Here is a 25,255-nt window from a genome sequence, read left to right as displayed (position 1 = left end):
TGCGGTTCACAGACTGCCCTGAACAACCCACAGCAGACACCACCTTTTTCGAGCCCACAACACACACCCAAAGGATCAACAACACCACCCCAGACCTGGAAATCGAACCCATCATGCCCAACAGCCCAGCAAGGCCAGGCTCACCCAGCAGCCCTGCAGGGCCAAAACACGCCAGCCCAGCGAGGGCACAGCCAACACACCAGAACAGACATTTTTACTGAGGTGGTCCACTAGGGAAAGAAAGGCTCCCGACCGCCTCACCTTGTAAATAGTTTTCACTTTGACTTTGCGGGGGAGTGATGTTGTGTATCTGTAAAGCATGCACTCCCATGTACCGTCACCAGGGAGTGCATCCCCTGAAGTCCCAAGGGATCCCAGCATCCCTTGGGAGCACTGGATATAAGCCGACCCCTAAGGCCTGTTCCTCACTCTGGAGTGTCTTAATAAAGACTGAGGTCACTGCTACTTTAACCTCTCTGTGTGCAGTCTCATCTGTGTTAGGAACACAATATATTCAATGTCCCAGCTTCCACAGCTCTCTGAGGCAGCGAATTCCACAGACTTACAACCCTCTGAGAGAAGAAATTTCTCCTCATCTCTGTTTTAAATGGGCGGCCCCTTATTCTAAGATCATGCCCTCTAGTTCTAGTCTCCCGCATCAGTGGAAACATCCTCTCTGCATCCACTTTGTCAAGCCCCCTCATAATCTTATACATTTTGATAAGATCACCTCTCATTCTTCTGAATTCCAATGAGTAGAGGCCCAACCTACTCAACCTTGCCTCATAAGTCAACCCTTCATCCCGGAATCAACCTCGTAAACCTTCTCTGAACTGCCTTAAAGCAAGTATATCCTTTCGTAAATATGGAAACCAAAACTGCACGCAATATTCCAGGTGTGGCCTCACCCATACCTTACATAACGGTAGCAAGACTTTCTTGCTTTTGTACTCCATTCCCTTTGCAATAATCGCCAAGATACCATTGGCCTTCCTGATCACTTGCTGTACCTGCATACTATCCTGCATACTCCCAGGTCCCGCTGTACTGTGGCATTTTGCAATCTTTCCCCATTTAAATAATAACTTGCTCTTTGATTTTTTTCTGTCAAAGTGCATGACCTCACACTTTCCAACATTATACTCCATCTGCCAAATTTCTGCCCACTCACTTAGCCTATGTCCTTTTTCAGATTTTTTGTGTCCTCCTCACACATTGCTTTTCCTCCCATCTTTGTGTCGTCAGCAAACTTGACTATGTGATACTCGGTCCCTTCCTCCAAGTTGTTAGTATAGATTGTAATTAGTTGGGGTCCCAGCACTGATCCCTGCGGCATCCCACTAGTTACTGGTTGCCAACCAGGGAATGAACCATTTATTCCGACTCTCTGTTCTCTGTTAGTTAGCCAATCCTCTATCCATGCTAATATATTACCCCCAACCCCATGAACTTTTATCTTGTGCAGTAACCTTTTATGTGGCACCTTGTCAAATGCCTCCTGAAAGTCCAAATACACCACAACCACTGGTTCCCCTTTATCCAAACTGTTCGTTACATCCTCAAAGAACTCCAGCAAATTTGTCAAGCATGACTTCCACTTCAAAAACCCATGCTGACTCTGCCTGACCAAATTTTGCTTTTCCAAATGTCCTGCTACTGCTTCTTTAATAAAGGACTCCAACATTTTCCCAACCACAGATGTTAGGCTAACTGGTCTATAGTTTCATGCTTTTTGTCTGCCCCCTTTTTTAAATAGGGGCGTTACATTTGCAGTTTTCCAATCTGCTGGGATCTCCCCAGAATCCAGGGAATTTTGGTAAATTACAACCAATGCATCCACAATCCCTGCAGTTACTTCTCTTAAGACCCTAGGATGCAAGCTATCAGGTCCAGGGGATTTATCTACCTTTAGTCCCATTATCTTACTGAGTATCACCTCCTTAGTGATTTTGATTATCTTAAGTTCCTCCTCCTCTATAGCACCTAGACTATCCACTGTCTGAATATTGTTAGTATCCTCTACCGTAAAGACTGATACAAAATATTTGTTCAGAGTTTCTGCCATCTCCATGTTCCCCATTACTAATTCCCTGGTTTCATCCTCTAAGGGAGCAACATTTACTTTAGCCATCCTTTTCCTTTTTATATCCCTATAGAAACTCTTGCTATCTGTTTGTATATTTTGCGCTAGTTTACTTTCATAGTCTATCTTCCCTTTCTTAATCAGTTTTTTAGTCGTTCTTTGCTAGCTTTTAAATGCTTCCCAGTCTTCGGTCCTCCCACTAGTTTTGGCCACTTTGTATGCCCTTATTTTTAATTGGATACCGTCCTTTATTTCTTTTGTTAGCCACGGATGGCTATCTTTTCTCTTACACCCTTTCCTCCTCACTGGAATATATTTTTCTTGAGAGTTGTGAAATATCTCCTTAAATGTACACCACTCCTCATCAACCGTCCTACATTTGAATCTATTTTCCCAGTCCACTTTACCCAACTCTGCCCTCATACCTTCATAGTCTCCTTTATTTAAGCTTAGTACACTGGTTAGAGATCCAACTTTCTCACCCTCCATCTGAATTTGAAATTCAATCATTCTGTGAGCATTCATTCCGAGTGGATTCTTTACGAGGAGATTGTTTATTAATCCTGTCTCATTACACAGAACCAGATCTAAGATAGCCTGCCCCCTGGTTGGTTCCGATACATACTGCTCAAGAAACCCGTCCCTTACACACTCTATGAACTCCTCCTCAAGGTTACCCTGACAAATTTGATTTATCCAATCAATATGGAGGTTAAAATCACCCATGATTATTGCTGTCCCCTTTTTACAAGCCCCAACTATTTCTTGGTTTGTGCTCCGGCCAACAGAGTTGCTACTGTTAGGGGGCCTATAGACTACGCCCACCAGTGACTTTTTCCCCTTATTGTTCCTTATCTCCACCCAAACTGTTTCAACATCCTTATCATTTGAGCCAATATAATTTCTTACTATTGCAGTGATTCCATCCTTTATAAATAGAGCTACCCCACCTCCTTTTCCTTTCTGACTGTCCTTCCGGATTGTTAAGTACCCCATATTTAATTCCCAGTCCGGGTCACCTTGCAACCACGTCTCTGTAATGGCTATCAGATTATACTCATTTATCTCAATTTGTGCCATCAACAAATGCTACGTGCATTTCGACAAAGTGCCTTTAAGTGCATATGAAGAAAGATTGGATCGACTAGGCTTCTATTCACTGGAATTTAGAAGAATGAGAGGGGAGCTCATAGAAACATATAAAATTCTGACGGGATTGGACAGGTTAGATGCAGGAAGAATGTTCCCAATGTTGGGGAAGTCCAGAACCAGAGGTCACAGTCTAAGGATAAGGGGTAAGCCATCTAGGACCGAGATGAGGAGAAACTTCTTCACTCAGAGAATTGTAAACCTGTGGAATTCTCTACCACAGAAAGTTGTTGAGGCCAGTTCATTAGATATATTCAAAAGGGAATTAGATGTGGCCCTTATGACTAAAGGGATCAAGGGGTATGGAGAGAAAGCAGGAATGGGGTACTGAAGTTGCATGATCAGCCATGATCATATGGAATGGTGGTGCAGGCTTTCTATCAGCAGTTGCATTACCACAGTAATCCACTAGGTGGAGCAGTAGTCCACTAGGTGGAGCTATATTACACTTCTCCCTCCTTAATGAAGAAGTAAACATTACAAAATAATCATCCTACATAACTTGCATGGTTATACACAACAAAAGATATGGACTTATTTTGCCATATTTACAAATCAAACTTAACAACTGGTTTTCTGTTTCAAAGAGTATACCTTCGCTCTCAAACAGAACCTTCCAAACATGGTGTCGAACTTAGACTCACTCTAGGCTGATCCTGAGTAGAGTTTTCCTCCAAGGGTAACCCTTGATCTACATTTGGACTCTACAACTTCAGACTGTTTGTCTGCCTGACTCGGACTCAGACATAAATTCTGACTTTCTCTTGGACTTGTTTCTCGTATATCTGATGTAGGATTTGCTACTTGTATTCTACTTGTAACAAGACTATCTGACTCATCAGAAATAATCGAATCATTCCAACTTTCAACTCCTTCCACATCTGTCGGTAAAATATGATCAATGTGAACAAACCTAACATTTCCATGATCAAACATCTTGAACAAATATGTGTGAGGGCCACATAGCTTCACTACTCTTCCTGGTAACCACTTTAACCATTTATGGTGATGGTTCTTTACTCTCACCTTCTGATTCAATTTCACACTTCTCTCTCTTACTCTACCTCTATCATGACTCTATATCTGTCTTAATTGTTTCTTTTCTATTGACTGTGCCAAGGTTTGGCTTTAACAACGAGAACCTGGTTCATGACTGTCATTTGAGAAACAACTCTGATGGTGTCTTACCAGTAGTTGTATGAGGAATATTACGATAAGTAATTAGAATATTTGCCAATTTGTGGTCCAACGATAACTGCCGTTTCTTTGGATTTGGATCCAACAGTTGCTTGATGAGGGCACGTTTTACAAGTTGTACTGTGCACTCTGCTACACCATTTGAAGCAGGGTGGTACGGTGAAACTTTGGTATGTTTCACACCATTTCTGCTTCATTCCCTAAATCTAAGTCATGAAATCAACCCCTCTCTTGTTGGGATTGCTACATACTGGTTAAAAAAAGTTCTCCTGAATGCATTTTAGGAATTCCGCACCCTCTATACCCTTCACACCAATTTTGTCCCAGTTAATATTAGGATAGTTGAAATCCCCTACTATTACTCTTCTAAAAGTTTTTGCACTTCTCAGAAATTTGCCGACATATTTGCTCTTCTATCTCCCTCTCACTGTTTGGTGGTCTATAGTACACTCCCAGCGGTGTGATCACCCCTTTTTTGTTTTTCAGTTCGACCCATATGGCCTAGTTTGATGATCCCTCTAACATATCATCCCTCCTCACAGCTGTAATAGTTTCTTTAATCAATACCGCGACCCACCCCCTCCCTTTTTACCCCTCTCTCTATCCTGTCTGAAAATCCTGTAATCAGGAATGTTGAGCTGCCATAACTACCCCTTTTTTTTGCCATGTCTCTGTAATAGCTACAATATCATACTCCCAAGTGACTGACTACCTGTGCTCTCAGCTCATCTGCCTTATTCACTATACTCCTTGCATTGAAGTATATACCATTTAGTACAGCCAAACCTCCGTGTTGACTACTTTCTAGCCCTTGTTTCCTCTGTCCTTCAAATTGCTTCTCTTCAATGCTAAGCAGTCTCTGGTGATTTCTACTTATAGCCTTGAAAGTTGGTTTACTCTTCAGGAGATGCCTTCACAAGATGCCCAGTTTTCTTGCCGAAGAAACATTCTGCTTTCACATATGGACAACTTTGAGCAATGTGTTGTTCCAGACACTGATAGCATGACTTCAATGCACTGTTACCGTGGCCAGTTGTTGAGGCCTTGGGGCCAAACTGCCTTTTACTTTTAACCTGCAGGCAATTCACCTCAGTTGTCTGATGACTGGAAATGGTGCGAAATTCTCAAGAGTATTGGTCGGCCATATTCATCGACATAGCTGTCTGACAAGCTAAATCAAAAGTCAAGTTAGGAGTTGTCAACAACTTTCTTCTGATTGCTTCATTTGTCATCCCACAAACAAAGTGGTCATGCAATGCTCGGTCATAAAAGTTTCCAAAATGATCGTGAATGGATAGCTTTTTTAAAGCAACAATGTACTCACTGATACTCTCGTCATTTAACTGATCTCGTTTTCCAAAACGATAACTTTCAGCGATTTCCAGGGGTTCAGGACTGTAGTGCTTCTCTGTCAATGGCGTGCTCTTCAGCTTGACGGGAACAAGCACATTTTTCATGGTTTCATACAGCTCGGGGCCTGCTTCATTCAAGAAAATACACAGTTTTCTTTCTAAAACCACCCAGTTATGGTTTTCATTATCGGGGACTTCGATGATACTATTCACGGTGAAAAATATCTCTAACTGCTCCACATATGCTGCGAATGTCTCTCAGTTGCAATGGAACTCACCCAAGAGCGCTATTATTCCCATAGGCGCAGCCATCTGGGCTCTTCAGTTCAGCCGAGTGTGCTTGTAATTTACCTTGGATTTTTAGCTGTGCTGCAAAACAAAGAACTTCGCCAAGTCTCTCTGTTGATTGGTTGGAATAATCACCAACAAAAACTTCGGCTAGGGAATCCAATTATCCTATCCTAATTCGCCTTGTGATATATTCTTTACGACATCACAAACAAACACATACAAGATAGCGCTACAAGAACTTGTCAGGTGACCTTGTCACATGATGCTTTTATTAGATACATCAGCAGTTGCATTACCACTGTAGTCCACGAGGTGGAGCAGTAGGCCACCAGATGAAACTATATTACAATGGGGATAATTCAGGAAAATGGAGTTGAGGTAGAAAATCAGCCATGATCTCATTGAATGGAGGAGCAGGCTCGAGAGGCCAAATGGCCTACTCCTGCTCCTAATTCTTATGTTCTTATGTTGAAGTGCCGTAACCTACAGGGCTAAAGACCAAGTGGTGGAAAGTGATATTACGCCAGATAGATCTTTTTGGGCCAGCACAGAAACAATGGGCTGAATGGCCTCCTTCTGTGCTGTAAATTTCTATGATTCTATGATTGGTGGGGCGACGGCGCAATGAAAGCAGCTCGCGTTGCCCTCTCTCAGGTTGTCAGCATGTCTATTCCCTTGCCACCCCCACAACCAATACGCACAATGGTGCCAGAAAGCCAACTGAGCTAAACTGTTGCAGTCAGCAGCTGGGGCTCTCAGAGGCTCAGATTCCCAAAAGTCATAGATCACAAGCATTTCAACAGTCCTCACATGAGCAACAGTGACCTTCTACCAGTTCTGCTGAAGCCACTTGGAAGCAACTTGCAGAGGTAGGAGAGTTAGGAAATCTACTTTTAAGAAACCTACTTTGTGGAACATCTCCGTTCAGTCCTTAAGCGTGACCTGGGCTTCCGGTCGCCTGTCACTTTAATTCTCCATGCCACTCCCACTCTGATATCTCCGTCCTCGGACTCCTGTACTATTCCAATGAAGCTCAACGCAAGCTCGAGGAACAGCACCTCAACTTTTGTTTAGACATTTTACAGCTTTCTGGACTCAACATCGAGTTCAACAATTTCAGACCTTAACCCCTGCCCATATTTTGCTCTGATGTTTTTTTTCTCCTTCTTTGTTTCCCATGGCAGCTGGTCACACCCTATCCAAACTAATTTTTTTCTAACTTCTGCTATTACCATCTCAAGTCGGCCCATCATCCCTTTTGTCTCTTAACCCTATCACAGACCTTCCCTTTTGTTCTTTCCTCCCCTCCCCCTTTCAGTGCTCCTTAAGAATTTGTTAATTTCGAACATTCGGCAGTTCTGACGAAGGGTCATCGACCCGAAATGTTAACTCTGCTTCTCTCCACAGATGCTGCCTGACCCGCTGAGATTTCCAGCATTTTCTGCTTTTATTTCAGATTCCAGCATCCGCAGTATTTTGCTTTCGTTTAAGAAAAGTATTATGGGTTGATTATTTATGTGTTAAATGAATCAAAGGACATTATTGTGGTTGGCATTAAAGTAATCACCTTTATTAAATTTGGCACTTTGATCTGCAGTGTCTTATCATTGGAGCTTCTTAGCCTGGATTGTCAGTGTGTATTTGATAAGAGAGGATGGCTAATGGTTTCAAAGTTCTTTAATGCAGAATTAAAGGAGTGGTGAAGGAGGTATCAAGTACTGTTAATATAGAAGGGGTTTCTGTAATTTTTCAGGGAGGAGAATGAACATGACACTGAAAGTGCTGTTCCGTTAACTGATTCCTGGCCTCTCTCACTGCAATGCGATGTTCTGCTCCTCCTCTTTCTGGTTCTCCCTCATCTTCACCCAATTCTTCATTGTCAAATGATGTCAATTCCTGTTGCTCTGCCTCCTCTAACTGTCCTCTTCGCATTGTCAGTTATGCAGAATACAGCACATGACACTGATATGGCACAATTTGTCTGGGTCATATTGTAGGAAGCACCAGACTGATCAAGGCAACTGAAGCTTTGCTACAATATGCAAATGATGTACTCTATGATGTTGCTGGTAGTTCCGTGACTGTAATTTTACGCAAGGCATGGTGGGGTTGCAGAATGATGTCATCAGTCATATATGTAGGGAGTAGTCCTTGCCCCTCGCAGCCATTCTTGGATGGATGGAAAAGTGGGGGGATGGATGAGTGTGGCAGGATGAAGGCATTGTGGCCAATGCCAGCGAAACTGGTACAGAGTTGTATTATCGTTCTGTGGAGGGGATAGAAATGTACAGAGATAGCAGGGGCAAAAGCTTAAAAGGATTTATAGGAGTGGGAGTCAATGCAGGACAGCAAGGAGAATTGTTTAAGTGAATAGAACTTGGTGCTGGATAGGATATGGGCACAGTTTAGGAGGAGCTAATGTCTGTGGAGGGTTGAGTATGGGAGATTGTCCAGGGGAGCATTGGAATGGTTGAGTCTGAAGATGATAAAGGCATGGATGTGGGTTTCATCAGCATGTGGGCGTAACGGCGGGTGATGTTATGGATGTGGAAGTAGTGAGTTCTTTTGCTGGAGGGGATATGGGATATGGAGTTTAGAAGGTCAGCTCTGGGTTAAATAGAACGCCAAGGTTGTGAACAGTGTTGTTCAGCCTGAGAGAGTGGACAGAGAGGGGGGATGGAATCTGTAGCAAGAGTACAGAGTTTGTATGGAGGTCAAAGACAATGGCTTCAGTCTTACCCATGTTTAACTGGAGAAAATTGTGGCTTATTCAAGATTGATGTTCGAGAAAGCTTGACAACACAGAGACAGTGGAGGGGTCGAGAGAGGTGATAGAAAGGTAGAGCTTGGTGTCATCAGTTTACATGGGAAAGTTGGCCCATTATTTGTGGATGATGTCACCAAAGGGAAAGCATGTAGATTAGGAGGAATGGGCCAAGGATTGACCCTTAGGGACTCCAGAGATAATGGTGCAGGGGCGGAAAGAGGAGCCACTGCTGGAGATACTCTGGCTACGATTGGATAGATTGGAGTGAAACCAAGTGAGGGCAATCCTACTCAGCTGGACAACTGAGAAGAGGCATTGGAGGAAGATGACATCCCTTGTCGACCAAATCAAAGGATCCAGAAAGGTCAAGGAGCATGAGAGGGAAAATGCACCACAGTTACAGTGGATGTCATTTGTTAGAGTTGTTACGGAGCTGCAGGAGCAACAGGTACTCTGGAAGGAACACTTCGAATATCTCCTCAATCGAGACTTTGCCTTTGACTCGAGCGTTCTCGACTCCATCCCGCAGCATGCGACCTGCCACCACCTCAGTGAAACCCCAACATTGCACAAGGTAGGAAAAGCCATAAGACAGCTCAAGAACAATAAGTATACGGGAGCGGTTGGAATCCCTGCTGAGGCGCTAAAGTATGGCGGAGAGGCGCTGTTAGCGCGGGTCCTTGACCTCATCTCTCTGATCTGGAGGGAGGAGAGCATGCCGGGAGATCTCAGAGATGCAGTGATCGTGACCATCTTTAAAAAAGGGGACAAGTCCGACTGCAGCGACTACAGAGGAATCTCCCTGTTATCAGCAACTCGGAAAGTTGTCGCTAGCGTTCTCCTCAACCTTCTACCTGTGGCCGAGGAGCTCCTCCCGGAGTCGCAGTGCAGATTTCATCCCCTACGGGGCACAACAGACATGATCTTTGCAGCGCGAAAGCTGCAGGAAAAATGCAGGGAGCAGCGCCAGCCTTTATACATGTCCTTCTTCAACCTTACAAAGGCCTTTGACATTGTCAACCGCGAGGGTTTATGAAGCGTCCTCCTCCATTTCAGATGCCCCCAAAAGTTCATCAACATCCTTCACCTGCTCCACGACGACATGCAGGCCGTGATCCTTACCAACGGATCCAATACAGACCCAATCCACGTTCGGACTGGGGTCAAACAGGACTGTGTCATCGCTCCAACCCTCTTCTCGATCTTCCTCATTGCCATGCTCCACCTCAGTCAACAAGCTCCCCGCTGGAGTGGAACTAAACTACAGAACTAGTGGGAAGCTGCTTAACCTTCGCCGCCTCCATGTCAGGTCCAAGACCACCCCAACCTCTGTCGTCGAGCTACAGTACACGGACGACGCCTGCGTCTGCGCACATTCAGAGGCTGAACTCCAGGATGTAGTCAACGTATTTACTGAGGCATACGAAAGCATGGGCCTTACGCTAAACATCCGTAAGATAAAGATCCTCCACCAGCCTGTCCTTGCCACACAGCACTGCCCCCCAGTCATCAAGATCCACGGCGCGGCCCTGGACAACGTGGACCATTTCCCATACCTTGGGAGCCTCTTATCAACAAAATCAGACATTGATGAGGAGATTCAACACCGCCTCCAGTGCGCCAGCGCAGCCTTCGACTGCCTGAGGAAAAGAGTGTTCGAAGACCAGGCCCTCAAATCTACCACCAAGCTCATGGTCTACAGGGCTGTAGTAATACCCACCCTTCTGTATGGCTCAGAGGCATGGACCATGTACAGTAGACACCTCAAGTCGCTGAAGAAATACCATCAACGATGCCTCCGCAAGATCCTACAAATCCCCTGGGAGGACAGATGCACCAACATTAGCGTCCTCGACCAGGCCGACATCCCCAGCATTGAAGCACTGACCACACTTGATCAGCTCCGCTGGGCAGGCCACATTGTCCGCATGCCAGATACGAGACTCCCAAAGCAAGTGCTCTATTCGGAACTCCTTCATGGCAAATGAGCCAAGGGTGGACAGAGGAAACGTTACAACAACACCCTCAAAGCCTCCCTGATAGAGTGCAGCATCCCCATCGACACCTGGGAGTCCCTGGCCAAAGACTGCCCTGAATGGAGGAAGTGCATCCGGGAGGGCGCTGAGCGCCTCGAGTCTCATCGCCGAGTGCATGCAGAAATCAAGCGCAGGCAACGGAAGGAACGCGCGGCAAACCTGTCCCACCCTCCTTTACCCTTAACGACTGTCTGTGCCAACTGTGGCAGGGACTGTGGCTCTCATATTAGACTATTCAGCGACCTAAGGACTCATTCTAAAAGTGGAAGCAAGTCTTCCTCGATCCCGAGGGACTGCCTATGCTGACGAAGAAGGTCAACAATGCTCTGTGAGAAGAAGTAGCACCTGGGCAACCTAACTCTATGCTTATTTTACTTATACGCATATCACCTGGTCCTCTATAACCTATCCAGCTCAAATAGCCTATCCACGTGAATCAAAATCTAATCCTTTCCTTTCCTCAAAATCTACGATTTTCTAGAGTAAAACTAGAATACACTACAAGGTGTATTCTTTAGACCACCAAATAATGGTAAAGATATGGAGGAGCAAATTTGCAGAGAAATTACAGAGAGGTTCAAGAACTACAGAGTAGTAATACTGCAAGACTTCAACTATCCTAATATAGGGCCCAAGTTTCCACACGATAAAAAACAGGCGACCCTCCGAGCTGGGCGCCCGTTTTTCGCGCCTAAAACGGCGCCGGAAAAAAAACGCACGATTCTAGAGCGCTTTGCAGCTCCTTGTCTATTTGGCACGGCGCCCAAGGGGGCGGAGCCTACACTCGCGGCGATTTTGTAAGTGGGAGGGGGCGGGTACTATTTAAATTAGTTTTTTTCCTGCTGGCAACGCTGCGCGTGCGCGTTGGAGCGTTCGCACACGCGCAGTGTGAAGGAAACATTGGCACTCGGCCATTTTTGTAGTTCTTTGTAGCTGTTTAGTTTTTGAACATTTTTTAATAAAAGCACATTGCCATCAGCACATCAGCACTTGCAGCCTTCTCGCTGTCTCCTTCCCCCCTCCCCCGCGGGAAGAACGGGCACCTCCTCCCCCCCCCCGCGGGAAAGAACGGGCGCCTCCTCCCCCCCCCGCGGGAAGAACGGGCGCCTCCTCTCCCCCCCCCCGCGGGAAAGAACGGGCACCTCCTCCCCCCCCCCGCGGGAAAGAACGGCCGCCTCCTCCCCCCCCCCCGCGGGAAAGAACGGGCGCCTCCTCCCCCCCCACGGGAAGAACGGCCGCCTCCTCCCCCCCCCCCCCGCGGGAAAGAACGGGCGCCTCCTCCCCCCCCCCACGGGAAGAACGGGCGCCTCCTCCCCCCCCCCACGGGAAGAACGGGCACTTCCTCCCCCCCCCGCGGGAAGAACGGGCGCCTCCTCCCCCCCCGCGGGAAGAACGGGCGTCTCCTCCCCCCCCCCCGCGGGAAAGAACGGGCGCCTCCTCCCCCCCCCCACGGGAAGAACGGGCACTTCCTCCCCCCCCCACGGGAAGAACGGGCACTTCCTCCCCCCCCCACGGGAAGAACGGGCACTTCCTCCCCCCCCACGGGAAGAACAGGCGCCTCCTCCCCCACCCGCGGGAAAGAATGGGCGCCTCCTCCCCCCACCCCGCGGGAAGAACGGGCGCCTCCTCTCCCCCCCGCGGGAAGAACGGGTGCCTCAGGCTGACTGCAGCATTCTCCGTGCCTGAAGCACTTTCACACAGGTAGGAAGATGGTTTATTTAATCTTTTCTTTGCTTATAAATGTTTATTCAGGTTGAATTTATTTGTATAATATTTGTAGAAGTATAAATAAGGATTTATTGTAGAATTTAATGACTTCCCTTCCCCCCCCCCCCTCGTTCTGGACGCCTAATTTGTAACCTGCGCCTGATTTTTTTAATGTGTAGAACAGGTTTTTTCAGTTCTACAAAAATCTTCACTTGCTCCATTCTAACTTAGTTTGGAGTACGTTTTCACTGTGGAAACTTTGAAATCAGGCATCAGTGGCCGGACACGCCCCCTTTTGAAGAAAAAATTCTGTTCCAAAGTAGAACTGTTCTACCTGACTAGAACTGCAGAAAAAAAAATGTGGAGAATTGCGATTTCTAAGATAGTCCGTTCTCCACCAGTTGCTCCTAAAAATCAGGCGCAAATCATGTGGAAACTTGGGCCCATAGACTGGGATTTTAATAATGTAAAGGGCAGAGAAGAGGAAGAATTTCTGAAGTGTGTTCAGGAGAACTTTTTTCATCAGTATGTTTCCGGCCCGACGAGGGAGGAGGCATTGCAGGATCTGGTTCTGGGGAACGAGGTAGATCAAGTGGAGCAATTGTCAGTAGGTGAACATTTAGGGAACAATGATCGTAGTATCATAAAATTTAGATTAGCTAATGAAAAGGATAGGGAGCAATCTAGAGTAAAAATGTTTAACTGGGGGAAGGCAAATTTCAGTGGGATGAGAACGGATCTGGCCCGGGTAAACTGGAACCAAAGATTGGAAGGCAAAACTATAGTGGAACAATGGGCTGCCTTTAAAGAGGAAATAGTTTGGGTACAGTTGAGATATATTCCAACAAAGGGGAAAGGTAGGGCAACTAAAGTCAGAGCTCCTTGGATGACCAAACAGATAGTGAATATGATGAAGCAGAAAAAGAGCACATATGACAAATATCAGGTTGTAAATACATCTGAAAATCAGGCTACGTATACAAAGGTCAGAAGAGAAGTGAAAAATAAAATAAGAGGAGAAAAGATAGGGTATGAGAATAGAATGGCAGCCAACATAAAAGGTAATCCAAAAGTCTTCTATAGGCATATAAATAGTAAAAAAGTAGTAAGAGGAGGGCTGGGGCCAATTAGGGACCAAAAAGGAGACCTATGCATGGAGGCAGAGAGTATGGCCGAGGTACTAAATGAGTACTTTGCATCTGTCTTCACCAAGAAAGAGGATGCTGCCATAGACATAGTGAAGGAAGAAGTAGTAGAGACACTTGATAAGATAACAATTGCTAAAGAAGAGGTGTTAGTAAGGCTGGAAAGTAGATAAATCACCAGGAGTGGTTGGAATGCATCCTAGGAGGCTGAGGGAATTGAAGGCGGAAATCACGGAGGTACTGGCCATAATATTCCAATCCTCCATAGATACGGGGGAGGTGCCAGAGGTCTGGAGAATTGCAAATGTAACACCATTGTTCAAAAAAGGGTGCAAAGATAAACCCAGCAACTACAGGTCAGTCAGTTTAACCTCGGTAGTGGAGAAGCTTTTAGAAACAGTAATCAGGGACAAACTTAACAGTCACTTGGATAGGGGTGGATTAATTAAGGAAAACCAGCACGGATTTGTTACAGGCAAATTGCGTTTAACCAACTTGATCTTGTTTTTTGATGAGGTAAAAGAGAGGGTTGATGAGGGTAATGCAGTTGACATAGTGTACATGGATTTCCAAAAGGCGTTCAACAAAGTGCCACATAATAGGCTTGCCAGCAAAATTGAAGCCCGTGGAATAAAGGGACAGTGGCAGCCTGGATTTCAAAATTTTCAGGTGACACAAAACTTGGAAGTATAGTGAACAGTGAGGAGGAGAGTGATAGACTTCAGAAAGACATTCTGGTGAAATGGGCAGACACCGTAGCAGATGAAATTTAATACAGAAAAGTGTGAAGTGATGCATTTTAGTAGAAAGAATAAGGAGAGGACATATAAATTAAATGGTACAATCCTAAAGGGTGTGCATGAACAGAGAGACCTGGGGGTATATATGCATAAATCATTGAAGCTGGCAGGGCAGGTTGAGGAAGCAGTTAAAAAGGCTTACAGGGTCTGGGCTTCATAAATATAGGTATAGAATACAAAAGTGTGGAAATTTTGAAGAATCTGTCTAAAACATTGGTTTGGCCCCAACTGGAGTATTGTGTCCACTTTAGGAAGGATATGAAGGCCTTAGAGAAGGTGCAGAAAAGATGGTTTTACCTCAATCTTGAGCGGACGGTACAGACAATGGAGCTGAGCCATACATAACAGTAGATCCCAGTTCAGCTTTTATTTATTGTTGCAATATTTTTCCTTCAGAAAAACATGATAAATTGAAGTTAATGGCCCAGAAATTCCTGCCTCCCTGGGTCCATACGGAATGTGTACGGACCCGGGAAGGCATCGCAAAAGCCGGTTTTCAGCGCACAATGCGTATGCGCTGAAAACTGGCTTTTCCGATCTGTCAAGCTGGAGCTTGACAGATCCTCCGCATCTCAGCAGCCAGGACATTTGCATGGGTAAGATTGCGGTATTTACCCATATCTTGCCCATTAAATGTCCTGAAAACTCTTGCACCTGATAAAAGCAGGCACATAGCCTACTTTTACAGGTGTAAGAGTTTTAAAATACACAAAAAAATGTTAAAATAAAATTATAAAAACACATTTTATTGTTAAAAACCTTCCCCACTACGGTAAGTTTATTTCAAATCATAATTAAAAAAATGTTTTTGAAAAACTCAAAAATATTTTTTTTTATAATACATAAATAACTTTAATTTAAATTAATAAAAATATGTGGTGTATTTTTTCTATTTTTTATTAGTGTTTTGGGTGTTTTGGAGGTTTCTCATTCATATTAATGGAAACTCCAACTTAAGAGTTCCCATTATTATGAATGAGAAAATACTTTACCTTGATTGGCTGCCCAGAGCCATGTGACTGCAGCTCCAACCCTGCGCACATCCTGACATGCACGCATTACAACGTACAGTCAGTGGAGGCCTCAGGACCGGGAACTCACATAGGTGCAGCAGCGTCAGGTAAGTGTGCATCATTTTAAAGCTTTTCCCTTGATTGCCCGTGGGAAGCAACCGACCGGATTTCTGGGACAATATGCTCCTTTGAAGGGCATGTGTGGGATAGAAAGCTGACATCAGCTCTCAATTACAGTCAAGGCTCCATGGACTTGTGGTGTAAGGGTCTTGACACAACTGCATACAGAAGAGATTTAGTTATACCCTGTGAATCTCCAGAGGTAATAAGCTCATGTGAAAGTATATAGCCAATAATAAAATCCTGTAAGTTTCTCTTACATGTCAGGATGAAATCTTGTCAAGAAAATTTGCTCAAATACAGAAGTTACAAATAAATATATATATTTCACTGTTATAATTTGATTCAATAACATGTAATGTTAGGGGTGGGGTTCGGTGATCTGTTAGCTCAAAAACTGTACACTCAAATACCAACCATAATGTCTGGCTTCCAAGTTCTGGAACTATGGACCCAAGTTTCCACAAGAAAAAAACGGGCGCCCGTCCGAGCTGGGCGCCCGTTTTTCACGCCTAAAACGGCGCCTAAAAAAATCCTCGGTATTCTCCACCGACTTACAGGTCCTCTGGCCCTCGGCGCAGTGCAGCAGGAGCTGTAGGGGGCGGAGCCAGGTCCCTGCACTGAAAACAGTGCCGGGACCTCTGCACATGCGCGCTACAGTCGGCACGCAAGTGCAGTAGCTCCAGGCGCCGAACTGTGTGGGAGGGGCCCGAAGCACGCAGCCCCTAGCCCTGGCCCAATGGCCTCACTGGGGCTGCGTGAATGAGGCTCCTCCCACGGCCAGCTCCTGCTCCCCGCCCGACCAGACCCGACACTCGCTCCCCCCCGCCCCCCCCGCCGACCAGACCCGACTCGACACCCGCTCCCCCCCCCCGAGACCCGAGACCCGAGACCCGCCCCCCCCCTGACCTGACACCCGCTCTCCCCCCGCCCCCGAGACCCGCTCCCCGACCCGAGGCCCGCTCCCCGCCCCCCCCACGACCCGCTCCCCGCCCCAACCCGAGGCCCGCTCCCCCCCCCCGACCCGACACCCGCTCCCCCCCCCCCACTGCCCCGACCCGACACCCGCTCCCCCCCCGACCCGACCCGACACCCGCTCCCCCCCGCTCCTGTTCCCCGACCCCCCCCTCCTGTTCCCCGACCCCCCCCGCTCCTGTTCCCCGACCCCCCCCCCGCTCCTGTTCCCCGACCCCCCCCCCCTCTCTTCCCCAACCCCCCCCCTCTCTTCCCTCCCTCTCTCTCTCCCTCCCCTCTCTCCCTCCCTCTCTCGCTCAGCGGCACGAATAGCTGCAGAATTCTCCCTGGCTGAAGCACTTTCACACAGGTAGGAAGATGGTTTATTTAATCTTTTCTTGGCTTATAAATGTTTATTCAGGTTGGATTTATTTGTATAATATTTGTAGAAGTATAAATAAGGATTTATTGTTGAATTTAATGAGTTCCCTTCCCCCCCCCCCCCCCCACCTCGTTCTGGACGCCTAATTTGTAACCTGTGCCTGATTTTTTAACGTGTAGAACAGGTTTTTTCAGTTCTACAAAAATCTTCACTGGCGCCATTCTACTTTAGTTTGGAGTACATTTTCACTGTGGAAACTTTCAAATCAGGCGTCAGTGGCCGGACACGCCCCCTTTTGAAGAAAAAATTCTGTTCTAAACTAGAACTGTTCTACCTAACTAAAACTGCAGAAAAAAAAATGTGGAGAATTGCGATTTCTAAAATAGTCCGTTCTCCACCAGTTGCTCCTAAAAATCAGGCGCGAATTATGTGGAAACTTGGGCCCTATATGTCATTCGAAGCCACCCGTCCTGGATTGGTGACCCTTACTTGTCTTAGATAAATAAGGTACTGTCAGGATCCATAACTGTAAGGCAAAAATTTTAGCACACTGCACTACATTTAAAGGACATTTTTATCTTTCTCAGCACATACCCCTCATTATCTAAAAGTTAGACAAGAGTGGTAAAAAAAATGCTGTATTGAATTGTCCAACATTCAAAACTGCCAGAAATTCAAACATGCCAAGCAAAATATTTCACAGAATTTCCAAAAACAGTACATTTAGCATCAAAACGCAACATCTTAAACACCAACAACATGAATAATATATACAAACATCACCAACACCCAACCCTCTCTTCTCCCCCTCCAAGTGAGCCCCATTCTCCTCTTGATGGGTTGCCCATCCACTCGCCGACCCGCACCCCTGTCCCTCACCGCGTCGGTACCAGCACGTGGTGCAGCAGTGCACCCAGAGCGTTGCTGTCGTGTTCGTCAGGGAGAGAATGGAGGCACTGAGCTGGAAGATGCTGGCATCTCCAGATCCTCTCTTCTGTCTGCCTGGCTAGTATGGCATCGGGGGGTCCCATGCCATAGCCTGAGACCATTGATTGCCGCATGGTATCAACAGAGTCGACGGTTCGCTGCACCGTGGTGATCAGCAGCGACATACTGTTGATGTGCTGCTCTACAAACGAGGCGGTGTTGGCAGCTGTCCCAACCATGGCCTGGAGGGTGTCTCGACCAAGGTCGAGGCTCGTCCTCAACAGCTGAACCATTTCCTGCATGGCTTCAGCCCGTCTTGCATCATCATCTCCTTGCTGCATCAAACTGGGTGGATGCGGCTTGGTGGCTTTAACAGCACGGGTGCAGTGCTTCACAACACTTGGTCCCCCTTCCTCCGAGTCGAAGCCCAAAAACTCGGGACCCCAATACCGATGTTGTGTGCACAGGTCTTCCACCTCCTCGAGCTCAAGGGGGACAAACATTGGCCCTTCTCTCTGCTCTTCCTCCTGGGTTGCAGAGATGGATGTGTGGGTAATGGGGGATGTTGTGTGGGGGGGGGGGGTTGATCAGAAGGAGCAGCTGGGGTAGGCTCTTGATGAGTTTGAGGTGGATGGTGTTTGTAGTGTCCCTGCAACTTACTACAAATTCACACGAGGCATGGATATATCAGACACGGTCACTCTGTGACCTTCACCTTTATTGCCAGGACCAAGGAGTGTGGACTCTGGGTGGGTGGGACCTCCCCTTTTATACCTGGAAACCCAGATGAGGAGTGTCTCCCGCAAGTTCACCCCCTGTGGTCAGGGGGTGCATTTCCAGGGTACAGGTACAGTGTACATGAGTAACAGTTACATGACATCACCTCCCCCCTTAAGTCTTTTTGTTTCAGAGGTTAAGTCTGTCAGGTAGTCGACGCTCTCTCGTGGAGCGCTGCAGTTGTGGCTCTGGTGGCTCAGCCTCAGCACGCATCTCTGTCACTTGAAGTGATTCCGGCCTGGCCGCAGGGACTGTGCATGCTGAGGGCTGTCTTTGTTGCTCGTCCGCTGGCAGTGGTGTGGGTGCCATCTCATGCTCTTTTTCAGGTTCCTCCATGTCTATGCTGAATCTTTGCTTTACTTGGTCCAAGTGTTTGCGGCATATCTTCCCATTGTTTAGTTGGACCACCATGATTCTATTTCCTTCTTTGCCAATTACGGTGCCCTCAAGCCACTTGGGTCCCAAAGCATGGTTAAGAACAAATACCGGGTCATCTATTTCTATACATCTCCCCCTTGAGTTTTGATCATGGAGCTCGGTTTGGGACTGGCGCTTGCCCTCAACAATGTCTGCCAGGGCTGGGTGAATGAGGGACAGCCGCGTCTTGAGCGTGCGTTTCATGAGGAGTTCCGCTGGCGGGACTCCCGTGAGCGAGTGCGGGCGGGACCTGTAGGCCAGCAGGAGGTGCGATAGCCGGTACTGAAGGGAGGGTCCTGGGCTGCGTAGCATGCCCTGTTTTATGATTTGGACCGCCCGCTCAGCCTGGCCATTGGAAGCCGGCTTGAACGCCGCTGTCCGGACGTGCTTGATACCATTGCCCGACATAAACTCCTGGAATTCATGGCTGGTGAAACACGGGCCATTGTCGCTGACCAGGATGTCCGGTAAGCCATGGGTCGCGAAAACCATACGCAGACTCTCCACGGTGATGGATGTCGTGCACGAGTTCAAGATGATGCACTCGATCCACTTCGAGTATGCATCGACAATGATCAGGAACATTTTCCCCGTGAACGGGCCTGCGTAGTCTACGTGAATACGTGACCATGGTCTGGTGGGCCAGGGCCACGGGCTGAGTGGGGCCTCCCTGGGGGCATTGCCCAGCTGGGCACACGTCGTGCACCTGCGAACCCAGTGTTCCAGGACTGAGTCAATCCCCGGCCACTATACATGTGACCGGGCAATGGCCTTCATTAACACGATGCCAGGGTGCTCGCTGTGGAGTTCCCTGATGAACGCTTCCCTTCCTTTCTGGGGCATGACTACCTGGCAGCCCCATAGCAGGCAGTCGGCTTGGATGGAGAGCTCATCCATCCGTCTCTGAAACGGTCTGACTTTCTCGGGGCACGCTGTGTGTGGGCGCCCAATCCCCAGTCAGAACACATTTCTCTATCATGGATAGGAGGGGGTCCCTGTTGGTCCAGAGTTTGATCTGGCGGGCTGTGATGGGAGAACCCGCAGTGTCAAAAGCCTCAATGGCCATAACCATCTCAGCGCTGTGCTCCGACCCCCCCTCGGTGGTGGCCAGTGAGAGCCCCCTGAGCGTGTCAGCGCAATTTTCAGTGCCTGGCCGGTGCCATATGTTGTAGTCATACACAGCCAGCATGAGGGCCCAGCGCTGTATGCGAGCTGACGCATTGGCGTTGACAGCCTTGCTGTCGGACAACAAGGATGTTAACGGCTTGTGGTCAGTTTCTAGCTCGAACTGTCTACCAAAAAGGTACTGGTGCATCTTTTTCACAATGTAAACACATGCGAGTGCTTCCTTCTCGACCATGCCGTATCCATGCTCTGCCTGGGAGAGCGACCTGGAGGCATAAGCCACCGGTTGGAGTCGGCCGTCATCGTTACCCTGCTGCAACACACACCCAACCCCACAGGATGACGCATCGCATGTTAAAACCAGTTTTTTACAGGGGTCATACAAAGTCAACAGTTTGTTGGAACACAGCAGGTTCCTCGCCTTATTGAAAGCCCGTTCTTGACAGTCCCCCCAAAACCATTTACAACCTTTACGCAGGAGCATGTGTAACGGTTCCAACAATGTGCTTAAGTTCGGCAGAAAGTTCCCAAAATAGTTCAAAAGTCCCAGGAATGATCGCAAGTCCGACATGTTGCCGGACCTGGGCGCCCGGCGGATCGCCTCTGTTTTTGCTTCAGTGGGCCGGATCCCGTCTGCGGCAACCCTCCTGCCCAAAAACTCGACCTCTGGGGCCAAAAGCACACACTTGGCAAGCCTACCCGATCCAATCGGCGTAGCACCCCCTCCAGGTTGTGGAGGTGTTCTTCGGTGTCTCGACCCGTTATGAGAATGTCATCTTGGAATACGATCGTTCCAGGAATGGATTTGAGCAAGCTTTCCATGTTTCTCTGAAAGATGGCTGCTGCCGAACGAATGCCAAACGGACACCTGTTGTAGACAAATAATCCCTTGTGCGTCGTGATGGTGGTAAGAAGCTTGGATTCTTCAGCCAGTTCCTGAGTCATGTAGGCCGAAGTGAGGTTCAACTTCGTGAACAGCTTTCCATCTGCCAGTGTGGCAAAAAGGTCCTCCACTCTCGGGAGCGGGTATTGGTCTTGCAACGATACTCGATTGATGGTGGCTTTGTAGTCGCCACAAATCCTAACCGAACCATCTGCTTTGAGGACGGGAACGATGGGACTTGCCCAGTCGCTGAATTCAACGGCCGAAATTATGCCCTCTCTGAGCAGCCTGTCCAGTTCACATTCAATTTTTTCACACATCACATACAGCACCACTCTGGCTTTGTGGTACACTGGTCTGGCGTCCGGAGTGATGCGTATCACTACTTTAGTGCCCTTGAACGTTCCGACACCAGGTTGAAACAGTGACCCAAATTTTTGCAGGACCTGTGAGCATGAACTTCGCTCCACGGATGAAATGGCATGCACATCCCCCCATTTCCAATTCATCTCAGCTAGCCAACTCCTCTCCAAAAGCGCGGGGCCATTTCCCGGAACAATCCAGAGCGGCAGCCGGTTCTGTAATCCATTATGCGTTACCACCAAGTTTGCATTGCCCAACACTGGGATGATCTCTTTGGTGTACATCCGTAGCTGCGTCTCAATGCATTCCAGTTTGGGCCTGCTAGCTCTGTGTGGCCATAGTCTCTCAAATTGTTGGGCGCTCAGGAGTGACTGGCTAGCTCCCGTATCCAGCTCCATGTGCACCGGGATGCCATTCAGTAAGACTTTCATCATCATGGGTGGCGTTTTAGTGTATGAGCTGTGGACATCAGCCACATGAACCTGCTAAACTTCAGCATCTATGGCTTTACCCCAGGCCTTATCCTGCATTGCAGACCCCTCGTCTGGTTCTTCTGCTCGCAGATTAGCCTCGCACATCTTGCCTTTTTGCACATCTTGGCCAAGTGTCCACTGACATTACAAATCCTACAGGTATATTGCTGGAACCTGCAGCTTCTCGCAGTGTGTCTACCCCTGCACCGCCAGCATGAGCTGAGGTTGAGATTGCTGTTAACAAAAGGACTATTATCAGGCATTTCTCTCTGATTGCCCATTTGGCTGTTTCTAAGCACTCTGATGGTGGGTGTTAATGGTCCCATCGCGGGGCGCATTGTTCCTCGAGATGGCGTGAATTGCCGATCCCCTTTCCATTGTCCTTGTTGCGGGCCCACCTTAGAGCCTGTTGCTGCCTGGGTGGTTTCGAAATGCCCTTGCCTGCCTGCGGGGTCCCGAACTGCGTTCACCATGTTAACTCCCTGGTCCGTCACCATGTTTGGACCAGGGCAGCGTGCGTAAATTAGCTTGGTCTCCTCTTCCCCTGCCATAAAGGTCTGAGCTATCAACGCCGCTCCTTCTAACGTTAAGTCTTTAGTCTTTATGAGCTTCCTGAAAATGCCAGCATGATTAATGCCCTAGATGAAAAAGTCCCTTAACATCTACCCCCTGCAGGCATCGGAGAACTTACAGAGACTGGCCAAGCGCCGCAGTTCCGCCATGAAGTCCGAGACGTTTTGTCCCTCCCGACGCCGGTGAGAGTAGAACCGGTGCCGGGCCATGGGTACGTTACTTGCCGGTTTGAGATGCTCACTGAACAGCTGGCTGAGCTCTTCAAAAGACTTGTCCGCCGGCTTTTGGGGTGCGAGCAGGTCTTTCATCAGCGCATAAGTCTGTGGTCCACAGCTGGTCAGTAGATGCGCCCTCCGCTTGTCAGCCGCTGTCTCTTCCAGCCAGTCCTTTGTGACAAAGCTCTGCTGGAGTCTTTCCACGAAGTTGTCCCAGTCCTCACCCACACAGTTACGTTCCTCTGTGCCACCGGTGGCCATCCTCATGGTTCGGTGCTTCCCGTTTCTCGTCGCCAAATGTAGTGTCCCTGCACCTTACTGCAAACTCACACGAGGCATGGATATATCAGACACTGTCACTCTGTGACCTTCACCTTTATTGCCAGGACCAAGCAGTGTGGACCCTGGGTGGGACCTCCCCTTTTATACCTGGAAACCCAGGTGTCTCCCGCAAGTTCACCCCTTGTGGTCAGGAAATTATGATCAACTTACCATACTGCAGCACAGGATCGGCACCACCATGTGTGGTGGCACAGGGGTGGTCACCCACAACGCCAAGGCACGCTCCTCGATGTCAGTCACTTTGATGACCTCTGGTGGGCCCCCTCCCGTGCCACACTGTTTTGAGGCATTGGCTGTTCTTTTCCTCTGCAGAAATAAAAGTTGCGATTTTTAACCGGTTTGCAGATGCAACACACACACAGCGGCCACATATACTTTTTCAATATTACGAGAGTGCAACAATAAACCTTTACTTCCTCTTGTTGCCGCTACCATATCATTCCATCCCTTCCTGCACTGGTCCCCATCATGAACCATGGTGCCCACTGTGGACACGGCCTCCCCAATCTCCCGCCAAATGCATTTATATTGGGATAGGGCTGGCTTGCCATGACCATCCCGGGTGAGCTCTCTGTAACGGTGCTCCACCTCAGAGACAAGTGCCTCCAGCTCATCTGTAATCCAGGGAGCTCTGAGTTTCCCTGCATTGGACTTTCTGGCAATTTTTCTACTGCTCATGATGGGTTTTCAAGGTGGATGGCTGATGATTCTCTTCCCTCTCTCTCTCAATGACTTCCCTCTCTAACTGTCGGGTGCAAATCACTCACAAAATTTTATGCGCATGCGCAGCTAACCCCTCAGCTCCAATCTACCAAAAAAAATTCAAATCTCCGATCTTTCCCGAGTCGAGAGGCTTGCATCTATTGCCCACTCCTGCTGTTTACCGCTCCCACCGAGAAAACCGGAATGAATCCCGTGCCCTATCGGCCCCAGCGGTAGCGACCGGTAAAAAGGCCGGACTGCCGAAAAACGGGCAGAACTTAGCTTTGATCAAATTTGGGCCCTAAAGTCCTTCTTCTGATTAGCACCCTTCATCACACAACCCTGTATGGTGCATACATAATTGGAAGTGCCCCAGCCCAAGTGTATTGCACTACATTTTTCTATATTAAAAGACATCTGTCAGATATGGGCCCATTGTCCTATCGTATCTAGATCTGCCTGTAATCAATTTCTCATTTCATACACCCTCATATATCTTTATGGCATTTGCAAAGTTGTAAACAGTTCAAGTACCTTTATCCAGTTGATTACAAAAGATGGTGCAACAACAGTCCTAACACCAATCCCTGTGGAACTGCAACAGTGAGTAGTCCCCATGCACAACCACTACCATTAATAGAAACTGGAGCAGTTCATTCGGCACTTCGACCCTGTTCTGCCTGCTAATCTACGTCTATGAGAATGCAATCAGTTCTTTATCCAAGCCAAAACCATGCTTTAAGAGTTATAGAAAATAAACCTTTTTCTGTAGATCCACCATTTGAGGATTACTTCTGTTCAACAACAACGATTTGTATTTATATAGTGCCTTTAACGTAGTAAAATGTTCGATGGCACTTCACAGAAGTGTTATAAGACAAAAAAAAATTTGACACTGAGCCACATAAGAAGAAATTACAGCATTTGACCAAAAGCTTCATCAAAGAGGTAGGTTTTAAGGGGCGTCTTAAAGGAGGAAAGAGAGGTAGAGAGGCAGAGAGGTTTAGGGAGGAAGTACCAGAGCTTAGGGCCCAAGCAACTGAAGGCAAGGCCACTGATCGTTGAGCAGTTATAATCAGGGATGCTCAAGAGGGCAGAATTTGAGGAGCGCAGATATCGCGGGGGGTTGCGAGGCTAAAGGAGATTACAGAGATAGGGAAGGGCAAGGCCATGGAGGGATTTGTAAACAAGGATGAAAATTTTGAAATTGAGGCTTTGCTTAACCAGGAGCCAATGTAGGTCAGTGAGCACAGGGGTGATGGGTGATCTGGACTTGGTGCGAGTTAGGACACTGGCTGCTGAGTTTTGGATGATCTCAAGTTTATGTAGGGTAGAATGTGGGAGGCCAGCCAGCGTTAGAGTAGTCAAGTCTAGAGGTAACAAAGGCATGGATGAGGGTTTCAGCTGCAGATGAGCTGAGGCAGGAGAGGAGACGGGCAATGTTACGGAGGTGGAAATAGGC

The sequence above is a fragment of the Pristiophorus japonicus genome, chromosome 5, assembly GCF_044704955.1.
Source record: "Pristiophorus japonicus isolate sPriJap1 chromosome 5, sPriJap1.hap1, whole genome shotgun sequence".
In the NCBI taxonomy this organism is placed as follows: domain Eukaryota; kingdom Metazoa; phylum Chordata; class Chondrichthyes; family Pristiophoridae; genus Pristiophorus; species Pristiophorus japonicus.
This window is presented reverse-complemented; position numbering follows the sequence as displayed.